Consider the following 13123-nt stretch of genomic DNA (forward strand, 5'->3'; position numbering starts at 1 on the left):
CAGAGGAGATGTTTATATTCACATAAGAGGAGTGGAAAGGAAGAAAGCCCCAAGGAGATGGGGTATTTGAAATCTGGATGGAGAAGTAGCTGGAGCAGTGGGCAGGAAACTAGGAAAGAGGCGTCATAGAAACCAGGACTTAAGCAGTGACCAATTGTATTGAATATAAATGAAATGTCAAAAGAGGTGGGAACTGAAACTTTCCCATTAGATTTTAGAAACACTGAAGAGAATTTTCACTGAAGAAATGGGATAAAATGTCAGACTGTAGAAGACTGAGGCACAAATGAGAAATAAAAGGTACAGTACTACTGTACTGTCATTTTTCCTGATTTCAATATTTGTCTGTGCATGTGAGAAGAGGCATGTTGGAGATATGTTTTTGTTGTTGGCTACTGTCAAGTCAATGCCACTTCATGGGCTTGGATGGTTGCAATTCATAGAGTTGTCATTAGCTGATTATCTGAAGTCAATTGTCTAGTTTTTCTTAGTCTGTAAGCTCCACTAAAATTTCCAGCATCATATCAACATACAAGCCTCTGCTGGCAGATGGGGCAGGATGTGGTGGTGTGGCTACACAAGAGATACATTTACCAGGAATTGAACCGGAGTCTCCCACATGAAAGGCAAGAATTCTACCACTGAACCATCATTGTCTCTGAGAAGAGATACAGGCATAGGGGTGTGTGAGTGTGTGTGTGTGTGTGTGCGTGCACACGTACACTGGTGCACGGACACCTAAAACTACCTCTTTTTTAATGCCATGAGGATAGTGATTAGATGTTATTTCACAGGAGTAGAGTATAGTGTAGAATCATTTTGTGACTCAAATAAATCTGAAAGAATGACTACTCTCTTGATCATTGAATTTGTATGAATATTGTAATATAGGCCATCTTTACTAAACTGAATGTTTTTGCTCTGGAAGACCAAGATTTGGACTAAAGACTTATTTTGAACCCATCTATCTTTTTTTCCAGTAATATTTTCTTGTTTTAATGAAAAAATTTCCATAACATTTTCTTGCTTGTTTCCTCAAATTTGGTCTTATTTGCAATATTCTGTGAGTAGGTAGATTGCTTTTTTTTAGAAATATAAGTTGAATTTGGATTAGAGAAACAGAAATAAAAATGGAAAATTCACATAATTGCAAGTAAGATATCTACTAATTTTCCTCGAATATGGATGTCAGGTCTAATTGTTAAAAATGAAACAATACAGCTCATTCATTGCAGATGAATTATAAAATCCACTTAAGAGTACGCTAAAATAGTGTCAAGGAGGTGATGAGAAGCCTGAGTTTTAATTTCTCGGGAGGAAGACATTTGAACCACCCCCCAAAGAATATAATTGTAAGAAAGCACAAAGGGTAGAAAGAGAGGAAAATGAAAGCAAAGAAAAGCAGGGCTATTTTAAAACATATCATCAATGTCTCAGGAGAAATGTTTCTTCCTTTATCTGGTTAATCGGCTTATGAATTATGCAGCAACCTTCTTATTTGACTTTAAAATACTTAGTCCCAACTTCAAGTTTTGGGACCTGAGTCAGACAGAAGTGATTTTGCAATAAAATCTTTCTTGGGCATCAACTTTCTTCCTAGAACTATAGAATGTTAGAACTGTTAGGAACCTTGGCGATCATGTTGTCATGCGGAGTGATCCTCCTTTTTGGAATAAAAACTCAGAATCAAAACTAATAAAAGGCAAAGAGTATTTAATCATTTGATAAATATTTTCCTTTAGTCTACGAACTGCTTCATAGACTCTTTATGTCCTTGAAGATTGCAAGGCCTTAAGAAAGCACTTGGCATAAATAAGTTTGTCTCAAATTAATTGTCTTTTGCCTGCAATTGAGAGAAACTTCCAGCAATTAATTTAGAACATAGCAAAGATAAAATTCAACTTTTAGTCTGCACATTAAAAATATTATTGTAAACAAGTAACATGTGTAATGTGCAAATGGGTGCCGGCACTAAGTAGTAGTAACAAAAGCCAAATCTACGGGAGAAATTCCTATCATGAATTCTCAAAATGACCAGCAGATGGGAGCCAAAATTACTGCCAAGGAGCTTCTGATTAGAAGGAAAAAGAAAGAGATCATAAGAATCATCTAAAATTCTCATGGAATATTCATTTATGTAAAAAAAAAAAAAAAAAAATACTGAATGTAAGTTATCTTGGTTGTGAGGACCCAAACGCAGACCTGCAATGAAGACATTGATCAGAAATTACAATGTAGTGTTTCATAGTTTGAGAGAAATATAAAAGTATATAGCTCACTGTACACCAAAGTTTAATTATCAAAATAACTTTGAGTGCTCCTCACCAAAGTGGAATTAATAGCACATAGCCCTCCTGAAATGTTCCTCTTTTTATATATAGATTTTAATATTTCAACTCTTATTTTTTATATGTAATTTTATGATGCACACTGTATGTCTTCCCACATACCCAATTATATTTCAAAAGCATTGAAATACTTTTAATACATTTTGTTTGCTTTCTTTGCTTATTCACTCTTTTAACAAAGAAATATGAATAGAGTTCTGTGAAATTAATTTTAAAAAGTATAGGCATTTGGATTGTTATTAATACAAAGAGTAAAACATTTTCAATACTAAGTCACAAAACTGACAACTAATCATAGTTCATTTTTTTCAATCATTGAAGATTAAATTGCACAATTTTTTCTCCACTGTGCTTTATAACTTTTAGTTCAGGAAACAGTAAAAATCACATTTTGTTTGTGGTACTAAGTCTATTTAACTTCGAACCTTAGAATAATTTTATTTTCTCCCATTAAATGCTTAATGAATTTCCAGAATAAAATTTTAAGTATATTAATATGCCAAATATTGATTTTTTGTTAATACCTTGCTGTTGTTGTCATGTGCATCAAGTTAGCCCCAACTGATAGCGACCCCTCCTTGGGTTTCAGAGGTGGTATCACTACGGATAGTAGATTGCCCACCCTTCCTTCCAGGAGTGGCTTGTGGGTTTGAACCGCCAGCCTTCTGGTTAGCAGTCAATACCTTGTTGTTGTTGTTGTTGTTGTTATGTGCCGTTGAGTCAGACCTGACCCATAGCAACCCCTCCTTGGGTTTCCAGGGCAGTATCACTACGGAAGTAGATTGCCCCATCTTCCTTCCGGGGAGTGGCTGGTGGGTTTGAACCGCCGGCCTTCTGGTTAGCAGTCAAGTGCCTTAGCCACTACTCTACCAGAGCTCCCAGTCAATACCTTAAGACTGTCTAAATCACATTGATACATTTGGCAGATCTGAAAACCAGTTGATCTGTACTTTATTATCTGCTCAGTATTAGGACTATAAATTACTCTGTTGTTCAAAGAAGAATTATATCTTTCAACTCTATGTTATCATTATAAAACATCTAATTATGTGAAGAAGACTTTGAAAGATTCAGGTATTTTTTCCTGCATATATGACACAATTATATTTTCTCTTTCACTGTTAAGATTGCATGCTTAAATTCTAGTAGTCTCACATCCATGTGTGTCCACAGTGAGAAAATTTTAAGAAAGAAAAATGCTGTTTGGTTAATACTGAAAGAATGTCAGTGTCCGAGTTGACCTTGTATCTTGTTGGTCCTCCTGTTTCCTGGGGTAGGATGGATGAGAAAATGGGGAAGGTTAGAATCCCCATATGGGTCTGACAGACTGCTGGGCTAACAGAAAATTTCGCCTTTGGGCTCATTTAAGAAAATACTCAATTTACCTACAGAGAACGCTTTCAGTATCACCTTCATTACTATTAAGTAGTTGCAGGAAAAGATGAGGGTAGCAGAAAGGGAAAGGGTGAATGTTCTCTGGGGGAATAGAGGAATTTCCTGTTTTATGACCTCCACAAGAATCGTCCATTTTCCTACTTCATATTTCTTATATTTGTCAGAAGGTGGGAATGAGGTCATTGAGGGGGAAAAAAAGAGAGAGAATGAGAAGAATTAAGGGAACAAGGAAGAAGAAAAACTGTAGTTAAGCAGAGCAGTGGTGAGCTAGTGGAAGAGAGTCCGTTCTTCCCTCTTGAGACAACACAGTTTGACTTATAGGGTCTATTTCAGTCTTAGCAGAGATTTACTGACAGATCCTTGCCAAATAAAATCAATTAATTCTATAAGCTTTTTTTTTCTCTTGGTAAAATATTATTGTTAGTATTTATGAATTACAATAAGGGTTTCATGAACATAAAGCTATGAATATTTCATGAAGGTCTTGAGATATTTAGATCTAAGTGTGTGTTAACAAATACAGCCAACTCTCAAATACCACTTAGTGGGTTATGTGTGGAGACCTTAATTCTGGACTGTTATCCCCTTACCACATAACATATTTCTGAGCTGTCTCCCTTCACAAGTTAGTCAACTTAAGGAAAGCACTCTAATTTAATTTTAGTTTGGGCAGAAAATCTCATGCCATGAGGGTTGGGATAAAAGGGGGTGGTGAGTAGTGTGGTGGAACAGCTTTGGGTGTTTTTTTTTTAATCATCAACCCTAGACTACTGAGCATCTGCTCTGTGCTAGGGAATAAAAATATGAATAATAGAGGAAGTCCAGTGTGGTTACAAGTTAAGGCTTTGGGGCTGGATTGACTGGACTTGAATCCTGGATTTGAATTTCTGTACTAGTTTTCCCTGAGTAGCAAAAATGGTTAAGCACTTGACTACTTGCAGAAGGGCTGGCAGTTCACACCTAGCCAGAGGCACCTCAGAAGGCAGGCCTGCATCTGTTTGCAAAAGGCCACAGCCTTGAAAGTTCTATGGAGTAGTTCTACTCTGTACGTATGTGGTCACCATGGGTTGGGATTAACTTAATGGCAACAGCAACAACAGCCTTGGACATGTGACTTACTCTCTCCTACTTGTTTTCTTACCTATATGATGGAGATATTAACTAATTCAGAGAATCGCTTGGAAAAAAACAAATGAGTAAAGCACTTTGAGCAGTGCCTGGCACACACTATTCATTTAGTACATGTTGAAGATCCAGCCTCTGTTCTTTAGGATGTTAACACCAGGTTTTGAAGAAGATTTCATGCTAAGTCAAGGATTTGTAATTCTAGCCTGAAAAAAATATATTGGTACACAATTTGTAGGTCTCTAGTCTGAGTTCAAGGAGCTCTGGTGGCACAGTGTCTGTTCTGGTTACCTAGTGCTGCTCTGACAAAAATATACAACAAATGAGATGGCTTTACTAAACAGCACTTTATTCTTACAATTTGGAGGCTTTACATCTGAGTTCAAAGTGCCTGGCTCTAGGGGCTGGGTGAAAGACCCTCAACCTTGGTGTCCAGCTCTGCCTCTTGCTCCCGGCCCACTGGAGCTAGAGGCATTTCTTCACTCAGACAGCTGCTGGCTGCTGAGGCTGACAAACCCAAGGTTGACAAGTAAAAAGGTGTAGTCCTGATGTTATCAAGCCACAGGCAGAGCACAGCATGCTGTTGAACAACGACAGGGCCACACGGTCCAAGCATGCCATAAGCTAGAGACCATTCCCCAAGGCTTCTGCAGGAAGCAGACCACATTCCCAAGGCAACTATTCAGCTGCTTACAATAGACTCCACCACGGAGCTGATTACCAGTCTCATCATGGGGAATACGACATCCAGCTGCCCAGCCATTCAACCAGGCCCAGCCAAGTTGACCCACAAACTGAACTACCACAGTGTCTAAGGCATTGGACTGCTAACCAGAGATTGTGTTCAAACCCACCAGCTGCTCCATGGAAGGAAGATAGGGCAATCTACTTCCATAAAGTTTACTGCCTTGGAAACCCAATAGGGGTTGCTATGAGTCAGAGTGTAATCGATGGCAGTAAATTTAGTTTTGGTTGAGTCTGGGTCCAGAGTTCTGGTAGTTAAAACATTTGGCTGCTAACCAAAAAGTCAGTGGTTTGAAACCACTAGCTGCTCTGTGATAAAAGATGAAGCAGCCTGCTTTTGTAAAGATTTTTAGCCTTGGAAACCATGTGAGACAGTTCTACTCTGTCCTATAAAGATCACTATGAGTCAGAATCAATTGGATAGCAATTTTTTTTTTTTTTTTTTCTCATCTGAGTTGCAACCTCAGAAGATAATTGCCCATGGAACTCTAGTTAAGGTTTTGTAATTTTATGATCTCTCTTTAAGGACATGAAAGAATTTAGTTTTATGTCCTTAGCTTTTGCCCTTTGTAGTCCACCCAAGATTCTGTTTGATTATTACTAGTTTCCATCGACCAACTATGACTCATAGAGACCCTGACTCCTGGCCACCCATGTGTATCATAGTAGAACAGTACTTAGGGTTTTCAGTGGTTCATTTTTCCAAAGTCAATCTTCAGGGCTTTCTTCCAAAGTACCCCTGGTGGACTCAAGTTTCTAGCCTTTTTGTTAGCAGCCAAGGGAGCTAACCATTTGCATTCTTCAGAGAATTTTTAGTTATTAGAAATTCCTTTATCTTATCAATTATTTTTAAAGTTTTATGTTTACTCTATTTTTACCTACCATCACTTTTTTCCTGTTTCTCAAATTACTATTCATATCTTTTATATTTTATTCCTATTTAAAAAGTTTAGTTTCTTTATTTAGAGAATCTTGGGAATTTCTTGATCCTCATACAATATGTTATATGCCTTTGGCATATACTAGTGAGTAGAAACTCTCTATGTAATGCAGCTGGCTCCAGGGTAGTGACTGCGGCACACCGAGGTGGGGTTTGTCAATGATGCCCTAAGTACAAACTCTTTCTCCCACCGGGATCCCTGGATTACTGTACATGCTCCTGCTGTCCTCTCTACTTCAGAAGGTAAGAGTCTGAAGAAGCTGCCAGAGTATTTCTTTGTAGAATACCAACTCATCCTGTTATTTCTCTTCTCAAATATCACTCATGGCTTCACAATTCCAGCACAAAGGACATATAATAAGAGGCTTTGCCCTCTTACTCTGTTTTTCCTATCCTCAGTCTCCTACTTTCATTGTCAGTCTTCTGTATCTAATTTTCTGGCTTCTCTACTATTTTCTGATCATACAAGAATCAGAACTTCCATGTGTCCCATTGCCCTCAGGTATAAGTTAAGTGAACATGCTAGTTGTGAAGTGGGGAGGAGCATTAATTTAGGAATCTATTATTTGGAAGATTTGATTAATATGTATTACAATGGGATTATGTACCTGAGACTAAGAATACTTTTACAAATATGAGAATTGATTCCCAGAATCTACCCTGCTGATTAAATAGCATTGAGGTGTGATGTGTGTTTGTGATATCTATCACACTTTCATTTTCTTTACTCAGTAGCCCTTCTGCAAGCTTAAATTTTATATTTTACTATGAGAGGTATATTTAAAGAAAGTAAATCTATTAACTAATACATATTTACTGAGCCATTATTATGTGGAAATACTTTTTTAAGAGTTATGGTGAGTATAATATGGGATACTTCCTTCCCTAAAGGAACTTAGAGCCTACTAGAGTTCAAAATGAGGTTTGTGTAGGTTCACTTGGGGATTATGGGTGAATAGTTGAAGGATATGTTGGGAAAACCTAGGCATTTAGGTAAGTAGAAACCGCTTGTTAATTTACTCAGCACTCAGATTTCCCCACTTTAGCAATGAAGTTTGAATTTCTTTCCTTTTAGCCTAAAACTCCTCTATCTCAGTGCTTAATCTTTACTCATGCCTCTTGGCATTAAGAAACAGCCAATATTTGTCTAAAATTAAGGATTGAGAAATCAATGCTTTAAAAAAGTGCATAGTAACCAATCTTCTAAGGCATTTACTCACGTTCAGAATCACTTCTCTTTGAATCAATGCAAAAGATCTAGGATTAATACCCCAGGAATTCCAGTAAGAGTCTGGGTTGATTTTGGCACTCCCTGTACCTCAGGGAAGTCAGGGGATAGGGAAAAGGAATCTTAGTATTTCAAATCCTTTAGAAGTCATTTTCACCCAATTTCAATTCTCCTTTGAGGTCTCCTCATTAATGTAAGTTGTGCATATGACTCTTGGCAGAGGCAAAGACAATGCCCTCGAGTCGGATCCGACTCATAGCAACTCCTTGGGTTTCTGAGGTGGTATCACTATGGAAGTAGATTGCCCAACCTTCCTTCTGAGGAGTGGCTGGCGGGTTTGAACTGTCAGTCTTCTGGTTTGAAGTCAAGTGCCTTAGGCACTATGCCACCAGAGCTCCTATATGACTCTTAGTTTTTCTCAATGTCTAAAATAATAACTATAGGAATATACACACACTCCTCCCAAGGACAACTTTCATTAATTCTCATAGATAATGCAGGTTAAGCCAGGAGTCCCAAATTCAGGTGTATTCAGGGGCCAGGTAGGAAACTCAAGTTTTAGGGAGAGATGGGGACTGTGGTGACCTCTGCAGTCCCCAATGGTTCATTATCACATGAGAGTGAGGTTCCAATGTTGCATACAGTCTGATTTAAGTCAATAGGATCCAGAAATCAAGTAATTTTAAAATTAAACTCAAAGAATTTAAAGTGTTCATAGTTAACTGAAAATTAAAATAAAACAATGCTATGAGGTCCCTTTCATGACATGCCTGAGAGCCAGGAAGGGCCATCTTTTTAGTACTTTATATTACATAAGGATACCAATAGGCATTTTCTTTACTATGTCATACTTATCAAAGTTGCCTATCTCACAAGGAAGATATGTAAATATGCAGAGGGCCTTTTCTTCATCCTCCTTGCCACTTTAGGAATCTTTCCAGGGCTTCAGGAAATCAGACCCAGCACATTACGAGGCCATATATCTCTCAGCAACTGCTCCCTTAGTGACATGAAGACCTTTTCCAGTTCCAGTTGCCATGAAGTTGATTCCCACTCCTGGCAGCTCCACATGTGTTCAGAGTAAAACTGTGCTCCATAGGATTTTGATTTTTTGGAAGTAGACCACTGGACCTTCTCAGGGGCCTCGGGATAGACTTGAACTTTCATCCTTTCAGCTAATGACTGTGTTGACTGTTTTTACCCCAGGGATTCATGAAGACCATTTTTGTTGGCTTCTGTGGAGTTGGGCTCTCAACTCATAGCAATCCCATGAACAACAGAATGAACTGCAGGCCATTGTGATCCATAAGATTTTTATTGGCTGATTTTCAGAAGTAGACCAAAAGGCCTTTTTTTCTGCTCCATCTTATTCAGGAAACTCCTCTGAAACCTCTTCAACATCATGTTGTTGTTGTTGTTATGTGCCGTCGAGTTGGACTCGATTCATAGCAACCCCTCCTTGGGTTTCTAAGGCAGTATCACTACGGAAGTAGGTTGACCTTCCAAGGAGTGGCTGGTGGGTTCACCGATAAATGGGTGGTGGGTATGCCCGTGAGGTGCACTGGCCAGAAATCAAAGCCTTTTTTTAACATGGACTAAAACATTCTCACAGAAGGAATGTCTTCCTCCCATCCCCTATTAGAAGTGGTGATGGGGAAACTGTTAATGGTAGTTTCATTATTTCAGTAAGTAAAGAGATCTTTTATTAAACATACCAAATTATACATTAAAAAGGACATTGACCCTTAAGATAATTTCCTTAAAAAAACTACACTCATTTTATTAGAGATGTTGCTATTATTCAAATAACATATTTAATTCTCCTTTCCACATTGCTTTCTAAAACTCACATAAGAAAATTAGTTAATTAGAATTACACTTTGTTTTTAAGCAAAAATATCATTAGCCAAATTAATATCTACTTTTTTTTTTAACAACTTTTGGGTAAAATGCAAATTTAAACTTATTCTTCAAGAAAAAACTTCCCACCACTAGCATTGTTAAAATAATGCACATGGTTGTTGTTGTTTGTTGTTATGTGCCATCGAGTTGGACCCGACTCACAGCGACCTCTCCTTGGGTTTCCAAGGCAATATCACTATGGAAGTAGATTACCCAATTTTCCTTCTGAGGAGTGGTTGGTGGGTTTGAACAACCAGCCTTCTGGTTAGCAGTCAAGTGCTTTAGGTACTATGCTACCAGAGCTCCTAATGCACATGGCTAGGTTGCTTAAATATTTTAAGCCATTGGAATACATACATAGTATGCAAAATGAATGCTTTGAAGGAGTTTTGAAGAAGTGAAAGTTCTTGCTGTATTTGTTTGGAAATCCATCTTGTTACCTTAAAGCTGGAGTCAGAAACTTAGAGCATTCATTTTGTGAATGGGTTGGGCAGAAGATATCAGGAAATGCAATAAATTAACGAAGGAGTCTCTAGCTAGATGTTGTCAGGGAGGCATCTGGGGTCTTGTTGCCAGATCTCTGATGTTTCAATGTGCCCAAAGGATTCAGGGGAGACTGTGACTTGGGGTGTGACTGATATGGTTGGTGTATGTGTTTTCAGTCATATGATGATCAGAACAAGAGAGGAGACTGTGAATGTGCCATGCACTTGAGAATTGTACCTGTGAAAGGAAGCAAATAAATTAGGATGGTAGCATTGTCCAATGATTTTTTTAAAAAGTGGAAATAAGAGGGAAGAAAAGAATTCTAAGGGAAGGACACAGTGGAGAAAAAATGGCATAAGTGTTGTGGAAAGCGGCACTAACTGAGGAAATGTGAAGCCTGGCAACTTGGAAAGGATGAGGTAAAAGATGCAGAAAGAAGAGAAAGTTGGGTGAATGAGGAAAGAGATTTCATCCTCAGGGAAAGAGATTTATTGTGATAGAGTGAGAAGATCAATTATTTGGATAAAAATAGAAAACACACTCATCAAATTTGTGCAGTCTGTGAGGGGTAGCTAATATGATTGATAATAGAGTCAAGAGTCAAAAAGTCATATTGGAATGTGGGAATGATGAATTGAAACAAACAAAGTGAAGTTTAGTGGTGATAAATGTAAAAATTTCCCTTTATACTAAAATAAATCATTTAAAGTACAGAATGGAGGAGAAACGACTTAACACCACTTCATGTAAAAACACTGAAGTTTTCCTTCATAAAAAGCTTGCATATTAATGAAGCCAGACCAGTAGAATGATTGCTTCAAAGCTAGTGCAATTCTAGGTTTAATGAATAGGGAGAGTCTAGGGTCCATCTCAGGAGAATATATATTCTAAAATTGGGCTGGTGGGAACAATCTGTAGTTGGGACACTAATTAAATATATTATGATATTTACTCACCATGAAAGATTCTGCAGTTATGAAAAAGAATGAGGAAGCTCTCTGTTCACAAACTGGAAAAGAATTTGAAGATACACTGTTAAACAAATAAGCAAAAAATACACCATAGAATATATAGATACTTTTTATCTATAAAATGGGGAGAATAAGACTGTACAGTCATATATAGCCAGGACCGATGGCTGGAACAGGTGAGGGTGAGAGCTCCCAGGCAGCTGCAGGAGCTAGGGCCATCTGCTGGAACAGGTAAGGGGGAGAGCCCCCAGGCAGGAAGTGAGAGCTGATAGTGCCTAAGGCACTTGACTGCAAACCAGAAGGCTGGTGGTTCAAATCCACCAGCCACTCCTTGGAAGGAAGGTTGGGCAATCTACTTCCATAGTGATAGTACCTTGGAAACCCAAGGAGGGGTTGCTATGAATCGGGTGGACTCGACAGCACACAACAACAACAACAACAATAACAAGGGAGATGAATTTGTCTGTCAGTTTGTTATACTGTGGTGGCTCTCATGTTGCTGTGAGGAGGGAGGCTGTGCCACCAGTGTTTCAAATGTCAGCAGGGTTATACATGGTGGACGGGTTTAAGTTGAACTTCCAGACTGAGACAGACTTGGAAGAAGGAAGAGGCCATCTACTCCTCAAAGAATTGGCCAGTGAAAACCTTATGAATTGCAGTGAAACACTGTCTGATATATTACTGGACAACTTTATGAATAGCCCTGAAACACTGTCTGATACAGTGCTGGAAGATGAGCCCCTCAGGTCCAAAGGCACTCAAAATTGGACTGGGAAAGAGCTGCCTCATCAGAGTAGAGCTGACCTTAATGATATGGACAAAACAGTGTTTTCAGGACCTCCATTTGCTGATGTGGCATGACTCAAAATGAGAAGAAACAGCTGCAAATGTCCATTAATAATCGGAACATGGAATGCACAAATTATGAATCTAGGAAAATTGGAACCTGTCAAAAATGAAATGGAATGCATAAAGATTGATATCCTAGGCATTGGTGAGCTTAAATGGACTGGTTTTGGTTGTTTTGAATCAGACAACCATATGATTTACTATGCTAGGAATGACAAGTTGAACAGGAATGGCATGACATTCATCATCACATAGAATGTTTCAAAATCTATCCTGAAATAGAATGCTGTCAGTGATAGCATAATATCCATACACCTGTAAGGAAGACCAGTTAATACAACTATTATTCAAATTTATACATCAACCACCAAAGCCAAAGATGAGGAAATTGAAGATTTTTACTAACCTCCGCAGTCTGAATTTGACCTAACATGCAATCAAGATGTGCTGATTATTACTGATGATTGGAAAGCAGAAGTTGGAAACAAAGAAGAATCACCAGTAGTTGGAAAAATTGGCCTTGTTGATAGAAATAACCTGGGAGATGTCATGATAGAATTTTGCAAGACCAAAGACTTATTCATTGCAAATACCTATTTTTCAAAACACAAATGGTGGCTATACACATGGACTTCACCAGATGGAGTACACAGGAATCAGATTGATTACATCTGTGATAAGGGGCAATGGAAAAGGTCAATATCTTCAGCCAAACCAAGTCCAGGAGCTGATTGTGGAACAGACCATCATATGCAAGTTCAATTTGAAATTGATGACAATTAAAACAAGTCCGTAAGACCCAGAATATGACCTTGAATATATCCCTCCTGAATTTAGAGACCATCTAAAGAAAAGATTTGATGCACTGAACACCAATGACTGAAAGTCAGAGGAACTGTGAGATGACATCAAGAACATCATCCATGAAGAAAGCAATTAAAAAAACAGGGAAGGAAGAAAAGACCAAAACAGATGTCAGAAAAAAGACAACTTGCCCTTGAACGAAGAGTAGCTAAAGCAAATGGAAGAAATGACAAAATAAGACAGCTGAACAGAAGATTTCACAGGCCAGCTCAAGAAGACAAAGTCAATTATCATAATGAAATAATGCAAAGACCTGGAGCTAGCAAACCAA

This window comes from Orycteropus afer, unplaced genomic scaffold (genome assembly GCF_000298275.1).
Source record: "Orycteropus afer afer isolate SDZICR_OR568_19922 unplaced genomic scaffold, OryAfe1.0 scaffold00430, whole genome shotgun sequence".
Taxonomy (NCBI): domain Eukaryota; kingdom Metazoa; phylum Chordata; class Mammalia; order Tubulidentata; family Orycteropodidae; genus Orycteropus; species Orycteropus afer.